This window comes from Hyperolius riggenbachi, chromosome 4, assembly GCF_040937935.1.
Source record: "Hyperolius riggenbachi isolate aHypRig1 chromosome 4, aHypRig1.pri, whole genome shotgun sequence".
Lineage (NCBI taxonomy): Eukaryota > Metazoa > Chordata > Amphibia > Anura > Hyperoliidae > Hyperolius > Hyperolius riggenbachi.
The window spans coordinates 311,633,506-311,655,009 of NC_090649.1; the positions used below are offsets into that span (position 1 = coordinate 311,633,506).

The following is a 21,504-nucleotide window of genomic DNA, read 5'->3' on the forward strand; positions in this document are numbered from 1 at the left end:
AGGTCAACCAAGCAAACCCATTACAGCAAGTGTAGCCTGGTGCATAGCTATACATCACAGGGAAAGCACAGCTCTAAGCACCAGCCAGCACTCCATGTCCTATTTTTTTACTCTTAAAATATTTCATTAGTAGAAATTAAATATTCAGAAACAATGTAATACCAACTAAGCCTAACTCCAGGATTTGTTCTAGTTTAGTTCTGGAGAGCTAAGGGGTAAAGGAACCTTTATTGCTGTCTTCTGTTTCAAACTAGAAATGAGCATATCTTTCCAAGAGTGAGATATACTCAAGCTGTATAGCTAGGGAGGGTAAAGGTAGCCATACACTTATAGGTGGCCACTAGATGTAAACCAATGATGGACTCTGCTCAGATTAGAATCTGATCAGACTCTCTCCACACACTGCACACAGATTTTAGCATGAAATTCATTGCCACTCCCGATCGATTTCTTCCATCCGGTACACAAATTGGATCAATTTGAGCCAAAATAGATCTGATGATCGATCGAGGCGGCATGTTAGGGCGTAGATTTCTAGCATATTCAGAGTGATGCATAAAAGGTAATGCTCATACATAAGGCGATAGCAAGCACACACAGAAGCGGTTGCTCTGCAACAGACTGATTAAACAATGACTTTCTCAAGGGTATTGGCATCTCCCATGTCAAAATGATTATTCAATGCAATCCACGGAGTTCAATAAAGCAACTGCTTTTTCCCGGAGATAATAGCAATTAACAGTCTTAAGCCTGGTGCACACGTCCAATTTTGATTGGAGGTGGTAAATTTGGCCAATCATGTGTAATACAAATTAGATGTGTATATCAGGCTTTCTGTTTTTCAGTTCGATCTTGCACAGGCAGATTGTTTTTGTACAAAGAGGTAGGTAACAATCTCAACGGAAACATGTGTGGTCAGCATGGCTTGGGAGAAAAGCGCTTTACAAAGGTTACTGTAGTGTATTGTATATTATTGTACACAATCCGGTTACAGCTGAGACCCCTGGGCAGCCCAGAGCTGGTCGAAACTGCAGGTTGTTGTAACTGAGATGCGTCTGCTTTCTGACTGCCTGTCATTCCCAGTGCCTGATCTTCCCATATATGTGTAATTAGGAAGTGCCCAAAGGCACAAGCAGACACCCTGGTCTGATCTGGCTACTTTGTCTAGAATAGGGAAAAAACATTTCTAAGATACAGGCTAAGATGTTTAAAATAAGTAAAGGCTAAGCAGCCAGACAAGGCGGGAAACCTTGCCCCCCCCTGCCATAAGCTGCACCTGATGTTCCTCCATGACCTCTCTATATTACAACACAGGACTGCTCAGTCACAATAGCTGCTCAGTTCTGTGACATACTCTGGCCAGTACAACATACATGAGGCTGGCTTTACATTATTTATCCCGTTGTAAAATACCATCCTAAGTAAGGGTTCATGTATGTATTGTATATACATATTTAAAAGCATCTACCATAAGCCCAATAAGTACATGCCACTGCTGTGGAGCCAGGCAGCCAGCACATGCATTTTTAATGATGGTATTGCCTGGTAGCATTGATAATGTCACACACATTATCTCCTCTCCCACCCCTCACCCCTCTCCTCCAGTCACATTTCCAGTTGACCTGCTCATTGAAGCCATCTGGGGCAGACACTTCCACAATCACTCGCATAGGATGCCTGCAGCTTGCCTACATTAAATTGACAATCGACCCAGCAACAGTGCAGCTACTGGATTCATCAGGTTGCTATCTGCCACCCTAGTACAGGTGCTCAGCAACCACCCCATGAAGGTTCACAGGAGGTCACAACACTTCAAACAGCTTGCATAATTGCCACGTTTTCTATTAATCTGTATAAATAAAATTGGATGACAAAATGAATAGCACATGCATTTTCTATTCAATTGTTCAGTCAAACCCCACTACTTTCTTAATTTGAAAACCTTATTATCATGATCACTACATTTGTTTGGAACCATGTTTAACAAGACTAAAGATTTAACGTTTGTAAGTTAAATATTGAAAACCATAGTGTACATGCACATGGTAATTACATTCAAATCTTCCCTTTATATCCCGGTATATGTAATGTTGTTCCTAGCCACCATCCGCACATGTAGCAAAACACCACATGCTCAGTCACTCCAGTATTCTGAGCAGGATCAGTGCTAAGTACAGTCAAGCATAATGGATTAAGAGACCTTGTTAGACCTCTGGGAACACCCGATCAGACGCCTCAGCTGAGAACGTGTGTAGATAGATGGCTTTGGGGTCTGAAACAAACCCTCTAAGCAGATAGTCTTTGTATGTATGGGCCCAGTATCTCTATTAGTAAAGGCAATATCTTCAGAAAAGCCATCTAGGTTCAGCTGTCTCTTTATCAACTATGTCAGAGGTTCACAAAGGCCTCTTTAATAGCTCTTGCCCCGGTTTATTTTTATTGTGGGTCTAACCATGGCTGGGACAAGTGACAAACCACAAGAACAGCAGTGAAAGGGAGCATGCGATAAAGAAGGATTGAATTACTTATCAGCATGCACATAAAACAAAGCAGGGCATCTTGTGTCTGTTCACCATTGCAATAAAGATACACAGTAGTTCCGGTAGATGCGAAGCCTGACTACAGAATTCTATCACAGCTCACCAGGTATGGACTGTGCAGCGAAAAGCTACATAAGTCACCATCAGGCATGCTAGAAAGCAATAATCAATCGCTCTTATGATGTACCCCTGCAGGTGCCAGCAGCTTGCCCCCTCATCTACAACCAAACTGATGGATAAAAGGGCCAAATAGTGTATTTGCATAGGGGAAGGCCATCCAAAATTCAGGAAAAGGAATGCTTCAATCGACCATCATAATATTGAATACTACCTCACAGACACCAAAAACTGCAAAAAATATGCAAAAAAGCAAAAACAAGTGTTACCCATGGCAACCAAATGCTGACTTCCCTTCCACTTTCAAACATTAAACATAAAGCCCAAAATTAAAAAAACAAAACAATGTTGTCTTGATCTCCAAAGAGAACAATCCTGCAGGCACTTTGCTGTCCAATATATCAGCCAGCAGAGTATACGTGAATATTGTAACAGATCTGTCTGACAAACTCTCTTTCCTCCTTGGACCTTTAGGGCCCTGGTACAATAACTGAGCATCAAGATGCTAAGTAATGAGTCACTTTCTGATACCAGATGTGAAATTAGTAACAGAAGCGGGGGAGCAGGCATATATTCTGACCTGACCTGACGCTCCCCTGTTCTCCTCTCAGCCCCCTGCATTATGTGCTCCTGGGCCAGGACGCGCGCAGCCCAACCAGAGCCTGCGCAGTAAAGCCCGACTCCAGCGACCCGGGGGCCTTTAAGCATAATGAGGGTGGCAGAAAGGAGAATGTTTCTGTTACTGATTTCACATCTGGTATCCTTTAAAGGGGAACTGAAGAGAGAGGTATATGGAGGCTGCCATGTTTATTTCCTTTTAAGCAAGTGCAGTTGCAGTACAGTACAGTCTCTGTATACCTCTTACTTCAGTTCCCCTTTAAGCTGGAAAAAGACTATCTAACTTTGCTTTCAATCGTAATTACGAATTATATTATGATTGACACTACTATCGACTTACCAAAAAACAACATAGCAGTGTTTTGATCATAATACCAATCGTAAATACGTACTTAAGTCTACATTTTTTTTTTTTATCGAATAACTGGGTAAAAAAAAAAAATGTTCAGTGTATGGCTACCTAATGGAAAGAAAGCAATAAAAACATCTTAGCAGTGTGAAAAAGGTACAAAAGATCAGTTTTTCATTGTTGTCTAAACCCCCGTTGAGTAGTTTCCCTCATTTCCTGTTCCTCAGCTTATGCTAGACTCAAGTAACTAGAACTATAAGCTTGTGGGCTATAGAACTCATTAAATGTCTGTTGTGTCAATATATCAAAAGGCAACCATGCACAGGAGAGCTGAGTAATCACTGGGGGAGTGCATCAGACCAAACAGATTGATTGTAGATCCAGCAAGTAGAAAAAGATGGCTGTGCACATCCCTTGATAAAACATCACTTTAATTTAGATTCTAAAAAAGGCATACTTTACATATTCCATGCAGTATAGAGAGAGGTACAAGGCTGGTAGGGATGTCGACAGCTGTTTCACGCCGTCACATGCTGTTGTGTGACTGGGGTTTATTTAGTGTGGAGGCCGATATGTGTGATAGGTGTTTGGATACAGGTCTAGTCCAGGCTCACTGGGTGGAATCATCACAAGAAACAGACGGCATGATGCGAATGTAAAGAGATAAATCACACTTTTTATCAGCAACGCTATATGACGGAGTGGATACACCTTTAGCTCCAGGTTTACCAAAAAGAAGAAGCTGCAGTTCATTCAGCATCAGTGATACTAGAGAAAGTGAAATCATAGTGCCTGTGCCATTGCATATATTAATTGATTACACACAGACACAGGGTGGTCACGTCATAGATGGAAATAACATTGTGTTCCGACATCTGAGAAGCGTTTAATTAACACAGGCAGCAGAAAAGGTTATGTGTCTTTTAAATGTCACAGACAATGTGTTGACTGGTTTTAAAAACTATAGCCATGAAGCATTATGGTATCCAAAGAGTGGAACATGGTCAAGGAGCAGGTTTCATAAACAGCTCAGCCATTATTATGAGTATCACAAGGTGTGAAATCGCCAGTGCTTGGCACAGTAGGCAGTGTACACAATAGATAAAGGCCAATTCTGCTCATTAGCAAACAATGAAGTGCAAGAAAAGGTTCACCCAGGGTAAAGTTTGTACTGAACAATGCCCAGGTCACACCTCTTATAAATTAACATCAACAGATACTGCTTGGCCTTGGCATATTTCTTTGCAAATGACTCTGCATACGCTAGCAACAACACAGACAAAAAGAATATTCAGATAAGGTGCACAATAGCTGCAGTGCACTCTATTGTGTGCACACAACCCGACAACCTCAAGGCACACTGGGCCTATCTATATGCCCATACTGGGAGCCCAGCAGAAAGCAGGCAGCAATCACTACCAGCTTCACTCCTCTCTGGGCCGAGCAAGAAAGTTATCAGTCAGACTGAAGCCATCTCTGCTATGGCCTAAAGTCTGCAGAGTGAGAAATGGGGCCTTAGGGCCCTTTTCCACTAGCAATCGCAATCACAAATCACAAACGCCAGCGATTGCGATTTTTCATTAATTCTGTTATGCGATTGCGATTTGCGATTTTCATTTGCATTGCATTATCATTGTAAAAATCGCTCCAGCAAGCGATTGCGATTTGCGATTAGCGATTTCCAAATCGAATCACTGTAGTGGAAAATACTTCTCGTGATTTCTATGATAAAGTAACAACTCTAGCGATTTAAAAATCACTAGCGATTTGCGATTTTGCGATTCAGCAATCGCAATCGCTCTAGTGGAAAAGGGCCCTCAAAGTCATTTCTGAAAATGATTAAACAATCAGCTTTGGTTTCTTGAGGCAAAGATTCCCACCTTCATCCAGTGCCTGCTCGGTTGATCATATGATGCTTTACTAGTCAGTGAATCTCTTTCAGTGGTCTACTGTAAGGTTTACTTTAGGCCTGGCTCACAACTGACATCAGCAGAGCGGTAACGTATGTTACTAGTATAGATACACTGTACCTTGCACGTGCGCTGCAGAACAAACGAGTGCATCTATTGGATGAATGGGAATGTATCCACCATCTGTAAAAATGATGCAGACTGGGCAATCTCCATTCTGCTAACATAACATACAGACAATGTGAAAATAAATTGTGTGATTGAACATATAGGAAAGCATGTGACTGATCTGAAGGACTGTTAATCCTCTGATGTCTGCTGCTCCAGGAAACAGTCTGGCATTTAACTTAAATGTGCCCACTAATGACACAATCTTACCAAATCTATGTAGGAAAGAAGTTAGCTAAGTGAACATTCTTTAAATGGATACTTTCAGTAGTCCCTCATATAACATAAAATGAATGTTGCCTGCAACACTCATTTTGCATTCCTCAGATGCCAGTTCAGGGGTTGAGTGCTGTACAGATGTGTCACTAGCCTAGGAACTAGCAACAAGTTCTGTTGCTACGGAGGAGGTTGGGGGCAGAGGGACGATGGAGCAGCATGCAGCAAGAAGGATAAAGAAGGATAAATAGGCCTTGGCCTATTCTCTGCGATATAATGTGGAGTGTTGGTGGCTGCCATATACTGTGGGTTGCAAAAGTATTCGGCCCCCTTGAAGTTTTCCACATTTTGTCATATTACTGCCACAAAAATGAATCAATTTTATTGGAATTCCACATAAAAGACCAACACAAAGTGGTGTACACATGAGAAGTGGAACGAAAATCATACATCATTCCAAACATTTTTTACAAATAAATAACTGCAAAGTGGGGTGTGCGTAATTATTCGGCCCCCTGAGTCAATACTTTGTAGAACCACCTTTTGCTGCAATTACAGCTGCCAGTCTTTTAGGGAATGTCTCTACCAGCTTTGCACATCTAGAGACTGAAATCCTTGCCCATTCTTCTTTGCAAAACAGCTCCAGCTCAATCAGATTAGATGGACAGCGTTTGTGAACAGCAGTTTTCAGATCTTGCCACATATTCTCGATTGGATTTAGATCTGGACTTTGACTGGGCCATTCTAACACATAGATATGTTTTGTTTTAAACCATTCCATTGTTGCCCTGGCTTTATGTTTAGGGTCATTGTCCTGCTGGAAGGTGAACCTCCGCCCCAGTCTCAAGTCTTTTGCAGTCTCCAAGAGGTTTTCTTCCAAGTTTGCCCTGTATTTGGCTCCATCCATCTTCCCATCATCTCTGACCAGCTTCCCTGTCCCTGCTGAAGAGAAGCACCCCCGAGCATGATGCTGCCACCACCATATTTGACAGTGGGGATGGTGTGTTCAAAATGATGTGCAGTGTTAGTTTTCTGCCACACATAGCGTTTTGCATTTCGGCCAAAAAGTTCCATTTTGGTCTCATCTGACCAGAGCACCTTCTTCCACATTGTTGCTGTGTCCCCCACATGGCTTGTGGCAAACTGCAAACGGGACTTCTTATGCTTTTCTGTTAACAATGCCTTTCTTCTTGCCATAAAGGCCAACTTTGTACAGTGCATGACTAATAGTTGTCCTATGGACAGAGTCTCCCACCTGAGCTGTAGCTCTCTGCAGCTCGTCCAGAGTCACCATGGGCCTCTTGAGTGCATTTCTGATCAGCGCTCTCCTTGTTCGGCCTGTGAGTTTAGATGGATGGCCTTGTCTTGGTAGGTTGACAGTTGTGCCATACTCCTTCCATTTCTGAATGATCGCTTGAACAGTGCTCCGTGGGATGTTCAAGGCTTTGGAAATCTTTTTGTAGCCTAAGCCTGCTTTAAATTTCTCAATAACTTGATCCCTGACATGTCTTGTGTGTTCTTTGGACTTCACGGTGTTGTTGCTCCCAATATTCTCTTAGACAACCTCTGCGGCCCTCACAGAGCAGCTGTATTTGTACTGACATTAGATTACACACAGGTGCACTCTATTTAGTCATTAGCACTCATCAGGCAATGTCTATAGGGAACTGACTGCACTCAGATCAAAGGGGGCCAAATAATTATGCACACACCACTTTTCAGTTATTTATTTGTAAAACATGTTTGGAATCATGTATGATTTTAGTTCCACTTCTCATGTATACACCACTTTGTGTTGGTCTGTCATGTGGAATTCCAATAAAATTGATTCATGTTTGTGGCAGTAATATGACAAAATGAGGAAAACTTCAAGGGGGCCAAATACTTTTGCAGCCCACTGTATATGCTACGGTGATTGCTAAGGAACAATTCACATAGGTAAGTTCTTCTAAAGGGCTTGTTGACAAGCCATTGTGGTTGTCCGTCTGTGAATAAGGTGATTTCTCAAAATGCAGAAACTACATTGATAAGCATCCCACAACGCACATATAAAACTGTATAGACAGCAAGAACAGTCCAAAGAAAACATACAGTTTTACATACATTTACTAGTCACCTTTCTTTTGTTACCATTTACAGACTATCTTACAATCTCTTATGGACCGACAATGCAGTTATCACTTTGTATCTTCATAGTTACATTGTATGCAGATATGCAGATATTCCTGTAGTGAGGAAGCTGTAGAAGCATGAAGCTGGTGACACAAATTAATACACTGTGTGGGGGCCTGACAACAATATAAAGCATTTCATCCCAGGAATGGCCCGTTTGATTCAAATTAGTGCGACAAAATCAATGTTGCAATCAGTGCGGATGAACTTTTAACCTTCAGAAAGAGGAAATCAATATGGCATTGGCTTCTTTGTCCCAAGATACACCATTTCTGAGTAACTCAGGCCCATAAAGGTTCCCTTCTACTATAAATAATGAAGCTTTTCAGACTCACAGGCCTAATTAATGAGAGTGCAAAAAACAACAATACTGCAAGGCATGCAGTAACCAGACGCAAGCAATCCAGTTTCACTTTTTATGAATTGTATTTGGACTTGTAGCTGCATACCAGTTGGACAGGCTCCCACCTGCATTCAATGTAGCAAGGTGCCTCCTAAGAAAATGTAGTACATACATTTTTTTTCCCTGCAGCACACAATAAGTCATGTGATCGATAACTCCCCCCTCCAATCCCATGTCTGGGGATGGAGGAGAGCAGTGCAGTCTGGAATTATGACACAGCCCTTTTGGAAAGGGGCATCTGGTACAGTGACTATGCATAACACTGCACAGCATTCCAGGAGGAATCGAGGGAAAGCAGTCATGTGACTTTTCTCTAAGGAAGTATTTACCAAGTATATTCAGCTGATGGTGTTTCGCAGTCAGCTGCTCTGCAACCTACCAGCATTACAGGTAAAATTCCAACCCCCCCCCCCCCCCCCCTTCCCCTCTTCCATCTAAGTAAATATATAAGGCAGTCACAGACATCCCACTTATGTCTACGTCACAGCCAACTGCCTCCTAGACTTTCCTATGCTTTACAAACTATATAAAGTAAGTGCACCCTGGATCAATAATCATTAATAGGATGAAAGCAAATAGTAAATAAAAAAATATGTATGTATGTATACACACACACACACACACACACATTAAAGTGTGACAACATGAAATCAATATGGAAATGCCGTATAGTTTTCTGTTATACAAAATTTGCAAGTCACTAGGCTTATTTAACTCAATCTACCTAATTACATACAGCAATCCATTCTTAAAGGGGAACTGAAGTAAGAGGTATACGGAGGCTGCCATATTTATTTCCTTTTAATCAATACCAGTTGCCTGGCAGCCCTGCTGGTCTATTTCTCTGCAGTAGTATCTGAATAACACCAGAAACAAGCATGCAGCTAGTCTTGTCAGATCTGACTTTAAAGTCTGAAACACCTGATCTGCTGCATGCTTGTTCAGGGGCTATGGCTAATAGTATTAGAGGAAGAGGATCAGCAGGGCTGCCAGGCAACTGGTATTGCTTAAAAGGAAATAAATATGGCAGCCTCCGTATACCTCTTACTTCAGTTCCCCTTTAAGCAGGCCATAATTCAACGATTTCTAATGTCAATATATGGCCAATTCGATCACTTTGAGTTGGTGAGAAATTGGTGCAGTATTTGGCCTACTCAATCATCTGATTTTGGGCTGAAATTGGTACATTGGATCAACTGGCCGAGGCAGAACTTTTTGGTCGACTGGCTGCAGATTGGGAGTGTGTTGCTAATGGCGGTCGATTTGGCGACAGACGAGAAGGTACTCTCACCTGTCTGCCGCAGGGCCTGGTCTGTTTCTCCCCAGCGTCGTCTTCACTTCTGATCTCCAGTTGCCTGTGTAACATAATGCAGGGGATAAACACTAGGCTAGGGGCCTCTAGTGGTCACAGTCCCCCTAGTGTCTGTCCCCTGCATTACAATACACAGGCACACAGAAGTGAAGAGGAGCAGCCGGTGGAAAGAAGAAGAAACCTGGACCACTTGGCAGACAGGTGAGAACTGTGGGGAAGGGAGGACTGGGACCCAGCAGACACACAGCTTTATGTTGCAGCACTTAGTCTCTTCCAATTCAATAAAGTTATTGAATTTGAAGGTCAATCAGGTCGCAATATCGAGTAATGTATGGGCACCATGTGTAGTTAAAGTCTGCACTCATCCATAAAGCAAAATAGATTATTGACGACAATTCAAAGTACAGGCAAGACAGACGCTCAAGAAGCCAATGCGTCTGAGATCAACAGGTCCTTATGCTAGGTACACACTATGAGATTTTCTGGCCGATTTACTGCCAGATCGATCATTCCCAACATGTCCGATTTGCTTTCCGATTGATATCCGAGCATTTTCCAATCGATTTCCGTTCACTTTATTAGGACGTCGATTGGAAAATGCTCGGAAATCGATCGGAAAGCAAATCGAACATGTTGGGAATAATCGATCTGACAGTAAATCGGCCAGAAAAATCTCATAGCGTGTACCCAGCATAAGTCATGGCTAGATGTATGGGCTAGTGTTTCAACACCCTTAGATTACCCTGGGAAAGTGAAGTTTTAATTAGTTTCAGAAAATTAATAAACTGTGTGTTGCTCGGTGTTTACACTTGTAGCAAATACATGAATACTATACAAATAACATTTTATAGATAAAATGTATAGAAAAGCAAGAATATGGTGTAGGGACACCAATATATGGAGAATAGAAAAAATTGGAGGATATTAGAGGGTATAGGTGAGTTTACAGTGCTTGTGATCAGGGCTGTGGAGTCGGTACAAAAATCTCCTCAGTTTATGAAATCACGACTCCGACTCCAACTCCAACTCCGGGTAACCAAAACGGCCCCGACTCAGACTCCTCGCCTCCGACTCCTTAGTCTAATATTTAACAGGGCTGTGGATCTTGTAAAAAAAAAAAAAAAAAAAAAAAAATCGCCCGACTCCTCAGTTTATGAAACCACGACTCTGAGTGCCCAAAATTGCCCCGACTCCTCGACTCAGACTCAACTCCGACTCCACAACCCTGCTTGTGATTACATGGCGTGGGTAATTCCAAAAACAAAGAAAAAAAGAGGCCCTCTAGAAAAGCACCACTCAGCTAGTACTTCATATGATCACAAATAAATCTTTATTTATACACATTGGAAAAAGAAAAAAAAAAGGCCACAACGTATAGTTCATCTGAGTTGAGGTATGAATCAACGGGAGCGCAATAAGGCAAGGCAGGCAGAGGTTCCCCTCACAATAGATCCCACTAGTTCCGCGGATTTCCGTCCGCTTTCTCAAGGAGAGGAGAGCTTGCTCCCGTTGATTCATACCTGGTCTAAGTATTAATTTTTCCAGCACGTTTTTCTTTTCTTTGCACTCTGCACTTTATCTATAGGTTGCTCCACTATTGCTTAAAGAGACTCCGTAACAAAAATTTCATCCGGTTTTCTTCCATCCTACAAGTTCCAAAATCTATTCTAATGTGCTCTGACTTACTGCAGCACGTTCTACTATCACCATCTCCGTAATAAATCAACTTATCTCTCTCTTGTCAGACTTGTCAGCCTGTGTCTGGAAGGCTGCCAAGTTCTTCAGTGTTGTGGTTCTGTGATGCATCTCCCCCCCTTCAGGCCCCTCTCTGCACACTGCCTGTGTGTTATGTAAATTAGTGCAGCTTCTCTCTGCTCTATTATCTTTTACAAGCTGGATAAATCCTCCTCTGAGCTGGCTGGGCTTTCACATACTGATGAATTACATACGGGCAGAGCTGTCTGCACTCTGCAGGAAGAAACAGCCTGACACTTCAGTGGAAGATAGCTGCAGGGGGAAAGAAACACACAAATGATGTCTTGAGATTAAAAAGGAAGGCTGTATACAGCCTGCTTGTGTATGGATGTATTTTCTATGTGTGGACATACTGTACATCAACCTACTTCCTGTTTTGGTGGCCATTTTGTTTGTTTATAAACAAACTTTTTAAAACAGTTTTTAACCACTTTTAATGTGGCGAGGAGCAGCGAAATTGTGACAGAGGGTAATAGGAGATGTCCCCTAACACACTAGTATGTTTACTTTTGTGCGATTTTAACAATACAGATTCTCTTTAAGGTCGTTATCAAATCAAGTTTTTTCATATATAATATATGTCCTATGTTGTTTGTTTACATGCTAATGCACTGCACTTTATACTGAACCCTGGTTCCTCCATCTCAAGGGCTTGAAACAAGCCCTGAGTGGAGATAGATGCATTAATTGATTGAAAGACCTATGTGGGGATGTGCAATATGGATCAGATGGTGAGGCTGTGCTACTATATGTGTTTTTAATTGTTTTCAATTATTTGGATTGGTATAGATGTATGAGTATATGTATATATATATATATATATATGTATATATATATATATATATATATATATATATATATATATATATATATATATATATATATATATATATATATATATACACACACACACATATATATATATATATATATATATATATATATATATATATATATATATATATATATATATATATATATATATATTTTGATTTACCCCCCCTTCCCAAAAACATATAACTCAGATGAACTATGCGTTGTGGCCTTTTTTTTCCAATGTGTATAAATAAAGATTTTTTTGTGATCAGATGAAGTACTAGCTGAGTGGTGCTTTTCTAGAGGGCCTCTTTCTTTCTTTGGTTTTGGAATATTTTACTGACCCTAGCACACACAGCATATGCACATGGGTGTGCGGATAACCCCTTTTGCTCCTCAAATGGCGTGGGTAATTGTCCAGAGCATATTGGTAAGTCTATAGGGCATGAGTAAGTGTATGGCACATCTGTAAGCATGCAGCGTATGGGTGTACAATATATGTGTGGTGCATGTGAGTGTACAGCACGTGGGCAAGAGTACAGTGTATGTGTATATACGGTAGCTCATTGCATGTGTAAGCGTACAGAGGGAGAGAGAGAGAGAGAGAGAGAGAAAAAGTGTGTATGAGCATATACACAGTACATGGGCAAGGGTGCATAGACAATTTTGATTGGTCAATACTTGGCCAATTTTACCCCTTCCACATAGTATGAGGGGCAACAGATTTTAAATACTATTAACAGATTGAGTAGGTAACCTCTCTTACTACATGGAAGTGGTAAACTTCACCAATTAAAATGTAATGTTTGCATGCACCCTAATGCCTGGTACACACCATGTTATTTCCCATCAGATTGATGGGTCGAATTGATCATTTCCCCACAGGTCCAATTGATTTTGTACAGAAGTGATCTGAAAATCTATCTGAAACCTGATCAGACCAGTCAGAAATTACCGATTTGACCCATCAAACTGACAGAAAATGTCATGGAGTGTACCAGGCATTAGTGTACAGGGCATGTTTAATGTGAATGAGTGAGAGTACATACTAGCCAATGTAATTATATTTCTCACTGACATCACAGGTAGCCAGTCTCTAAAAGTAAATATGCATTTTGAGCCATCCCACAAAATAGCTGCTGACATGCATGTAGCCAGCAGGTGCATTTCACCATGAGAATGACAAATGAAGCTGTTGCATAAAGAAATGAGGGTGGGTGTCAGTCTAATAATGAAAGAAACAGTGTCCCAAACGGTCATTTACATATAGCTGAATGTGACAGCTTGCTGTTTTGACATTCCAGCACTTCACAATAAGCAATGAATGGGAGGGCAGGACGATTCAACTCATGTGACTTCACAACTCCATCCATCAAAGTTAGCTGCACTGCAACTGAACACTTATTTCAGGGAAGGGTCTTTTTCTCACTATTGGATGCGGGTTTGTGTGACAACCATCTGTTCATCGCATCCTTTAAGATGGTGACAATAAGCAGGGAACACCAGTTTCTCGGCATGAATGTCCCACTATGGCTGATTCAGTATCAGGTACAAGGCAGAATTGCACAGTGTTTGACAATGATGCAAAATGTACAGACTTAATATTATCCTTGAATACTGCCAATGTCTTCACTATATGATGCAGCAGATGGCTTCTAAAGCTGTTTCGGTATATTGGCAGCAACAGAGCAGAGTTATGTACACTTTTACCACTGAGTTATATTAAGGGATGCTGGGCTTCCAAATGGATAACAAATTATGTAGCATCATGACCAACAGAGTTACATCCATGCTGCATTACTGCTGGGACGTCTATTTTTTCAGCAACCTATGAGAAACAGTGGTGTTTGCACCACAAAGTCTAAATTTCCTTTGATAGATTGTGTCAATGGCAATGTTATTTCCTGTATTATCAAAGAGCTTCGGCAAAAATAAAACTAAACGTTTTCGGCACTACAGCACAGTCCAAATCAGGACTATGTACATGAGTTCACAATATGACAGTACAATACACACAGCCTAAACGCAGGGGGAATTCTGCCATCTACAGGACATTCACAACTCTGCAACAACTAAAAGTACAGCTCAGTAATAATAGTCTCTCTACAGCATAAGCCCATCTGTTCCAGCCTGCATTCTTTGATCACCCCTATTGCCAATGTATAATATCATAGAGGGCAATAATGCATGATTGTACATTCAGTAAGACGCTACATACACACTTTAGGCTACTTTTATAGCAAAATGTCACATTGCAATGGACACTGTTTTGCACACTGTAACATGGGGCTATTCAAAATCTTTGGGCATACACATCTCAGCAGTTGTGATGCAATGCAACTGATCCTGTTGTTACAACTCAGTCCATACTGAGGGACACTTTAAAGTAAAGTACTTGCACATCCGCATTTGTGTGACCTCAAAATCACATTCATTTTTTTTATTAGCACAGTAACCATAGACATATTTCATCATTTGGTCATATAAAGGCATTACAACCAGTTCCATGCCATTTTGAAAAATAAACAGCTTAGTAGTTGAGCTTAATAGTTAAAAGTTAACTGCAGTTAGTGAAAATTATCACATCAATATCATCCTCAAATTTTCTCAGCATCCACAATTTTTTTTATGTGCATGTTATAATGCAATGCCCCAGTGTGAAACTAGGAACAAGTATTTAAAGTGAACCAGAGATGAAGCACCCTTATGTACTTTACCATATATATCAGTGGGAACATTAGAGAAACCGCCTACCCTGCTCTCTGTTTCATTCTTCACTGCTCAGCCTGCTTCTTATCAGCCCTGATAAAATCCCAGACTGAGCATTCAGTCTGGCTTTGCTATAAAGAGCCAGAAGGGGGCAGGCTTGGGCTTGAAAAGACAGAGGAGACAGACTCAGCTATAATGATTCCTGAGCAAAGCCAGACTGCTCAGTCTGGGATTTTATCAGGGCTGATAAGAAGCAAGCTTAACAGTGAAGAATGAAACAGAGAGCAGGGTAGGTGTTTTACTGTGGCTCTACAAGTCAGGATGCTGTATTCAACATTGCATTGAATTTCAAACTGCATGCAGTGCATCAAAACTTTCAGTATAGAAATGGCTATTTACCACAGAAAACAGGACACAAGTGAGGTTTGCCTGGGCATACACACAAATTCTGATACAGCTATTATAAAAAGGGGAAAAGTGTAACCCCTAAACTTTTATTCACAAGGAAAAACAAATAGATGAAGTGGAATGTGCTGCAAGGCTTTGGAGGGTTTATTTCCATCCCAGTCCAGCTGAGCTCTTTAAAAGGAAAATAAATAAAGTGTTAATATGCATGGATCCCCCTTTTCATATGCAAATGACATTCTGAGAGCACCAATGGAATGCCTGAAGAGTTGTGAAGTGTACATGCATGGAATGGCAAGTATCAAATCTTATGTCAGTTCCTTCCATTCATGAGGACTATTGTCCAGGGTGCAGAGTGTCAATCATATGAACGATTTCCAAATTCAAATAAATATTTCAAAAATTCTGAGGCCTATAAAAAGTGCTATGTCGTTACCAGAATTAAAGTGTACCTCAGTTTAGGAAATAAAAGTTCTTCTTTATTTAAACTAAGGTCTATAAGAAAAAAAAATAGCGCAAAGGCATTACAAATACAAGTTTAGTAACACGCAGATAAATTAATTGGCTACCCTCCCCAAATTGGTCCTAGACTATGATGGAAATATGACTACGGTAGGGATCAGTACCATGGTAGGGACAGTCAGTGAAAGAACTGTGCACAGCGCTGTAAAGATGTCAATGCTATATAAACAGTAATAACATACAGTAAAATTGTGGATGACAGCCAAATTCTATCGATAACCAGCAACTGTGTAATAGTAAGAAGTGAAAATTAAGCCCAGGCAAGCTTTCTGCTGTCAAGGTTAGTTGCTGAGGATCTCTGTGTTTGGTTTCGACCCACCCAACAAGTGACAGCACTCAGACCTCTGCACTGTTGCAAAGGATGGCATTGCAGAAGGTATGCATGCACTGTCACCACACCCAAGTACCAGCTGGTGTTTACTTCCAATTGATTTCAGCAAAAGGCAAACAAGGGATCAGTAATGCTACGTACACACTTGCCATCATACACATTTTAACGATCGTTCTTGCAGAAAAGAACGATCAGAGGGAAAAGTTGCATACATATTTATATAACATTAAAAAAAACATCAAAATGGAGTTACAATAGATAAAAATATATGATAGTTAACTTGAAAACAACGTTTATTTAAAATTTGTAATGTAACAATCTTTACGGGTCGCGCTACACAGGAAGTACGGAAACTGGGCAGAATCCAACGCAGGTGCATTGGCCCTTGTAACGATCGTTCTCGGCAGATAACTGTACACACTATAGTTTTGTAAAGATTGTCGCCCGATACGATCCATCCTGTTGGATTTTCTCAACGTGCCGATATCGTTCGTTCGCCGTTGTACTTAATGATCGTTTGGTAAAGTTCTTTACTCGATTGTCGGCAGATCGATCGTTAAGCTGCTGTTTCAAACGATCATAGTCGCAAGTGTGTATGTACCATAAGTCTGTGATAATGAGGTCTGTCTATTCTTTTTGTTCAACAAGCTTTAGAGACCAGTTTTGCACGCAGGTATGGCTTTTACTATACAATGATTATACACACAGGGTGACTGATGTTGCCCATCAGGGATCGGAAGACAATCCCTTGGGCAACAGCGCTGGGCTGGACTGTACAGATGCATGTCAGCTGTACAGTTGAGGACACGTTATGTTGCTATGAGGGAAGACAGAGGGACAACTGAGTACACACACGTTACGTCACGTGACCGGCGGGGCGAGCGATGCGGACAAAGCAATCGGCCGTCGCTTGGCTAAGTTGATCCACCAGGCAGATCTCTAGCCAAGCGTCGGCCATTCGTCAGGGGCTGCTGGACACACTCTGGATTATTGGCTGAGACGATCGTTATCTCTGTGTTAAATCAGACAAGGACATACAGTGACATAATGCCAGCACATGCACTGACTCCTTTAAGCCCCATCTACACGATACGATTCGATTACGATTCTATTTACGATCCGATTAAATCCGACATGTCCGATCGGCATTCGATTTGATTTGCCATTGCAAAACAATGGCAAATCGAATTGAATCGAATCCCGATCGGACATGTCGGATTTAATCGGATCGTAAATAGAATCGTAATCGTATCGTGTAGATTGGGCTTTAGACCTCGTGACATGTCACTCCTCACCATTTCCATTGACTGATGTGTCATTAGCCCATAGTTGATCAGTACACCTGGTAAAATCTACACTGCTGATGATATGACAATCTGAGAATTTTCCTACCTACTAAACATTATTCTGAAATGTTCATCCACTGAATACAGAAACCTTACGACTTGTTCTGCACTTCAGTGAGTCAGCAACATGGAAATATTGAGCTACAGATCCCCTGTTCATAGATAGTTTGTTAACGTGACCGCCACAACAAATTTACTGTGCTTATGTCTAGTGATATCCAGACAACACATTTCAAAATCCTTCTCGTATTTACCAATTCCCTGTTCGTGTCATTCCTTCCTCCTGCCTCACTTAGCTTGGTCGGCTTCACTTCTCTATCTACGCAAGTTAATGAAGCCTTAAAAGAGTTTTGCTGTACAAAATGCCATCCTTAACTCTGCTTGTTTTCTTCATTTATGATAATTTAGTGTCCCTAATTCTCAGTGACAAACTGGCAAGTTAGCGTGTGAGTGGCCTCTAGTGACCACAACAAGTGATACCACGATCATTCACGGATAACTAGCCAGGCCACACATGAAACATTCATGAGAGGACTCACTAAGACAACTACCATGCAGCCCAGGGATAGAAGAGACTCTCTGCCAGGACACCTTGTGCTCAGCTAACTGGATCCAAGAGCAATGATTTCATTATGTGAAAAGCGGAATGACTGCACATCGATAATCAGGTAATAAATAATACAGTTGTTTATAGGAACCGTGTACTGTGGAGAGAGTCAAGAAAGTAGAATGTTTAAATTAGAGCTTAAACAGAACTCTCTAGCAAAATGTCATGAGCCTGAATAGAGACTCATATGATTTACATTGTGCCAAACTGAAGCCATACTACAGGCCTAAATGTTCTAACACAAATCAGTTTGATGTGCCACGTGTATTCAAACCAATGGCAAATGGTAAGTTTCTAATTGACAAACATAATGTAGACTCTACTGGCTAACAAGTTGCGCAATAGCTATACAAACCACAGCAATGCATCATTCATGTTTCTTGTGGGAACTTTTTACTGTATATTGTCCCATAACAGCCAATCAGGTTCACACAGCAACTTGGAATGTAATTGGTTGTTGGGCAGCCCCAAAGCCAGTTCCTGTGAAAGGCATCTTACAATCAGTGCAGCAGTGTAAATTTCCTGATGCTTTACCAGCTTCAACCAGGGCTTCAACAATAAACACTGCAGGAAAGAACCATGAAACTGTATCGTATAGAAAGCCAGTAGTGATATTTGAGGCATCCAGTCAGGAGCCATCCTATACAATAAGACCAGCTCTATTAATGTGGCGGAATCTGCTCCCCTACATGCTTTATTTCCAAGTGTCCGCAGCAGCAGGTGCAATGGGAAGGTGAGACGACTGTCCCCAGAGGGTGGGGACTGATACAGGACTCTCACGCAATGGGGCAGTGATGTACCACACGTAATGTATGAGAGGGATTGTAATAAACAGCTGTTGTCTATACAATTCATGTTCAGTGAATACTTTCTAAAGAAGATGGATTAAAAAAAAAATAATAAAAAAAAAAGTTTCACATAATCACTTATTGAAGTGGGGAGAATTCATTTTAGCTCCATTTTCAATTTCTGTTCTCGCTTTTGTCCACCAGGCTCACAAAAGAAAGACAGCTCTGGTTATTTTTTTTTATCTATATATTTACAAAGGGATGAACAACAAATAAAATGTGTATAGAGGAGATTTAACAGTGCTATTTTCTCAATTTGTGCATCTTTATAGATATGGTGACTATAAATTATGTTTTTGCAGAATAGCCGGTTTCCAGCTTCATAAATCAAACAGTTGTCTAAAGCCTTGTACACATGCTAGATGGTCCTAGGCCAAGGCTGCTGGTTGGGATGCCTCTGCAAGAATCTAGCATGTGTACGGCGGACCTGATGTGTAGGTGAGAAATTTGGCCTGCCAGATCAGCTTTTCCAAGTGCAGGCCATGGCCATTGTTCTCCTCAAACCTCCAGCTCCTTGGCACTCTGTTGTGTGTCATGCTGTTGTCCTTCCACAACCCCCCTCCACAGCAACAGAATGCATCGCTAGCCTCTAGGCTACTAACACATCTGTACAGAATTCAAACGTGAGGGATTAAGGCCCAATCTCTACTGGTGTCAGGAATAGTGCATGTGTGTGCACATTAACCTCCTGCGGACCGACGCACCACGAATCTACGTCCAGCAGGTGGTGCTGCCGCCCTGACTGGACGTAGATTCTACGTCGCACTGAATGTCGCGTCCCTGCCATTACTGCTGCAATTTGCTCACCCTGCTGTTTAAAAGACAACAGAGCTCTGTAAGAAGGTCAGGAGCCTGACCGTGTGATCACGGAGAGCTATTCACAATAGCTCCCATTGATGGACAGCGTCAGGAGCCAATGTAAGCGGCTCCTGACTGGCTGTCAGCACTCTGCTGTCATAGAGACGGCAGAGAGAACAGCCTGCGGCGATAGGGCAGCGTCGTGACCAGTGGGAGCAGTGGATTATTGTGGCGATCCATTTGCAAGCGGTGTTTTACCGTACCAGCAGTCTCTGGTCCTTAAGGGGGCAGAGACTGCTGGTACAGAAGTGGTTAAAGAGGCTCTGTAGTGACATATAATAGAAACCAGTAAATTACTCTGGATACCCACTGGTTTCAGTATTAGAAACCCGTGTGTGTAATATATATATATATGTATGTATGTATTCGTAATGAGCTGTACTGCAACTATAATGGGCAGCATACTGGTAAGGCTGTTGCCTATGATGCAGGGTCTGAGCATTTGACCAAAGTTCAAATCCAGGCACAAGCCAGTACCTAAAACAGTAAGGAGTCTATGGGCAAGGCTTGCTTATGATTCTGGTCATACAGCCCTGAGGCGCTTTGGATCCGCCAGGAAAAAAGCACAACAAATGTTCTGTGTTCTAGTTTTACAGATACAACAGAATGGAATATTTATTTATAAATACAGGGAATCTATTCTATATATACAATATTATGTATTGTAATATGTTACCTGTCTTTCCATGAACGTTATTTAAAAAAAATAAAATTATATATTTTTTTTTTTGCACTTGTACTGCTCTTAACTTCTTAGCTACCCATAAAGTATAAAGCACTGTTCAGTACAGTAAATGGTTAGCTTTTCTACACTCAACCACAAGTAAACTTTGAAAGTGTTTACTACACAGAGAAATAAAGTACTTTTCTATGTTTGCCACAGGAAGCTCTGCAGCTTTGTTCTCATAAGAGCTGTGGCTATATAGAAACATCAGTAGTCTAACCAGTTCCATTGTCTTGTGGGCAATCATGTGTAAAAACAGAGCCCTGCTATGTGAGCCATGTAGCTACACTGCTAGAAAAAGAGCAATACAATCTGTGAATTACTACTCTAAATTCAAGGACAAAATGATTAAGGAAAATACAAGATTTCCAGGTTGTTCATGTTTTAACACATTACTTATGCAGCGATATTGCCATATTTGTTTAGTAGCAACATGAATAGACACCCAGAACCACTAGGAAAGTATAAGGGGTTCTAAGAGATCAAAAAGCCCTCTTACTGCAAAACAAGCTTAAAATAAAAAATTGTCTTTAATAAAAAAAATTAAAATAATAATAAGCAACGATATGACTAGCAGAAGAACTTTTCTTCTGCAGTGTCAGGTTGCTGTCAGTTACAGTGACAGTTGAGGCAATTGGCAGTGTACACTCGATGCTGGAAAAGGGAGTGATCATGCTTAGGAGAGGTGGCTCATCCTGGAATGTTTAGTACATTGACAGGGTCCTAGAAGCAGCTTCCTTTAGCTCTGGAAAACCGGACACAGCCACTAAAATGTACT

The 21,504-nt window shown here is 41.2% G+C and overlaps 1 protein-coding gene across 5 annotated transcripts in view; it reads right to left on the reverse strand.

Annotated features, from left to right (window-relative positions):
• NHSL1 (NHS like 1) overlaps nucleotides 1–21,504 on the reverse strand; it is a 255,484-nt gene that overhangs the window by 60,366 nt on the left and 173,614 nt on the right. The window lies entirely within an intron of this gene.